The 2,483-nt window shown below is 31.1% G+C and overlaps 1 long non-coding RNA gene across 1 annotated transcript; it reads right to left on the reverse strand.

Annotated features, from left to right (window-relative positions):
- Window positions 1-1,711, reverse strand: LOC141612769 (uncharacterized). Its single transcript, XR_012529195.1, has 2 exons — window positions 1,623-1,711; window positions 1-687 (listed from the first exon to the last, which is right to left on the reverse strand). It is a non-coding gene; the product is annotated as an uncharacterized LOC141612769 (long non-coding RNA).
- Window positions 1,712-2,483: the final 772 nt, after the last annotated feature.

Raw genomic sequence — 2,483 nt, forward strand, 5'->3', positions numbered from 1 at the left:
ACATAGCATGCTCATTTGAAAAATAAAAATAAAAGACATACAATGATCCTCTAAAATATGACAATCCACATAATATTACATTACATAATAATATTTCACAACACTTATACATGTCTAAACTTTACAATAAATTTAGAAATTGCAATAGCACACTATATCTTATTACTTTTTTTTTTTTTATTGTTATACTCCATATTCACAAATCACAAATATTAAACAACACATATGACATACCCGTTTGATTTTCACAAATAATAGAGTAAGATGATCTCACCTGAATGGTCCATTTATGTAAAAACAAATCATTCATTTATTACTAGTAAATGAGTAATCTTTTTACGTTATGAAACCATTCCATAATATGAAACCGTCTCACACAATTATTAGTTTATTAGTGTGCTCAAATTTATAGGATGATTTTGACACAAAGTGCAACACCTGCAATACTACATTTATAGTGTTCACAACAAGGTGTTCTAAAACAATCTTCCAATTCACCAGCACATCTCAATGGCCCATTTTCTTCCTTATTTTTGAATTCCTCTTTCACCATTATCTCCTCCCTTACAATAACTTCCTCTATAATCTCCATTTTCGCAACAACATCGTCGGTAGGCCTTCCTTCACTAATGGAGGTCACCATTTCAATTGTGTTGCTTCCATCTTGTTCCTTTCCTAGTGCTTGTGCTATGGTAGTATACAATAAATCGAATCAATCAGAAAATGCAGACTTTACTCATAATATATATCATAAATTTTCATTTATAATCGTTGTAACTTAACACGGGAAAATCAATCTTTACATCAAAAACATGCGATGGAAGAGATTCACCGTTTCTGATAGACTTGTCAAATAGGTCAACCAGTTTCGCTCGGTTCGGGTTGGGTCAATTTCGGGTTTGTAAGAGTTCTGACCAGGTCATTTCGAGTTTGGCTTATTTTCGGGTAAACTATTGTCAAGTTCTTAATGAATAACTTCCCCGTTATTCTATTTTTTTCCCACTTCAATAAAATATTATTCACATATATTAGAGAAATGAGAAGTAAAAAAAAAAAAAGAACGAAAGAAGTAATTATCTGTACAACAATAAACATTTGATCAGGTAATATTAGGCCGAGTCAAATCGGATTCTGGTTAATTTCAGGTCTTGAATTTGGGTGTCGAGTTGGATACGTCTCGGGTTATTCGGATCGGGTCCATTTATGAGGCCTAATTACTACAGTTGTCAGAAAAGGCAAGTCGTAATATAATGTTGACATAGTGACATGGGAATTTCACATGATCATTTGTTACCAATTTCAGATACAAAAATTATAAAATAAAACGGTTTATCAGGAAGAACAATTCATGTAAATTGCAAAATGAGTGACTTGTTTGATTACCCCAATTTATATGAATTGGAATTTTCTAGGAATTTTAATTCCTCCATAATGGAGGAAGTTCCTTACCTACCTACCTAGGCTAAGTGGGAATTCCTACCTGAATTGCAATTACTATATGCAACCAAACAACATTTTCTAATTCACATGAAGTCTAAAATCATATAATCTATCACTTCCTAGACAATGAAAATTCCGGTATACAATCAAACGACTTCTAATTACTGTTTTAAACATACTACCTGAAGCAATGAGAAGGAGAGTAGCTAGGAATAGGATGACCAATTTGTCCATACTTGATGATAGCAGTGAGATTTTCTGTTTTTTTGTATAACTAAAGTATAACCCATATGAGCATTTATATATACAAACTTAAGGCACAAAAGTAGGGGTATTCGGAGAAAAAAGTGCAAACTTCAAGGGTACTATAGGAATTATCCAAAAATTAAAATATATTCGGTACAAAATAATAAGGAATAATTCCCATAATATCCCTGGATTTTTTTTTTCCTTCCAAATGCCCCTATTTTTCTGAAAAAATATTTTAACTGCTCATATCTCTTAGTCACGATTTTGTAAAGCCGCGATTATTTTTCTGAAATTGTAGATCTCGGAAAGATAATCATTTTGAAAAAAAAAACTAAAGATAATCATTTTGAAAAAAAAAACTTTGTTTTCTGCACATGTGATCGAAAATAAAAACCGGTCAAGGTTTCTTGAACGAATAAATTTTGACCAGTTATAACTCCGTTCTAAGATGTCATAAAAACATGTTTTTTTTTTTTTAAATTGAATATATCTCGTTAAAATGTCCACTTACGAAAAATGGCGACTTTTCGATCTCGTATCTAAGAAATATCAGTCAAACGCCTTTTTTTTTATACAAAAGTAGGGGTATTTAAGGAAAAAGTGTAAATCTAAGGGATAACATAGGAATTATCCGAATTTATCCCAAATAATATTATTGTGCAGTTACAAATATCTTACGAAGTACTTCCCTTTTTTGTTTATTTTTTTATGTTGCTATTTGCTTTGGAAATGTCAAATTGAATAGCAAATACTTCTTCCATTCAACTTCACTCTACCATATTAATTTTTGCACA

The sequence above is a fragment of the Silene latifolia genome, chromosome 11 (genome assembly GCF_048544455.1).
Source record: "Silene latifolia isolate original U9 population chromosome 11, ASM4854445v1, whole genome shotgun sequence".
Classification (NCBI taxonomy): Eukaryota; Viridiplantae; Streptophyta; class Magnoliopsida; order Caryophyllales; family Caryophyllaceae; genus Silene; species Silene latifolia.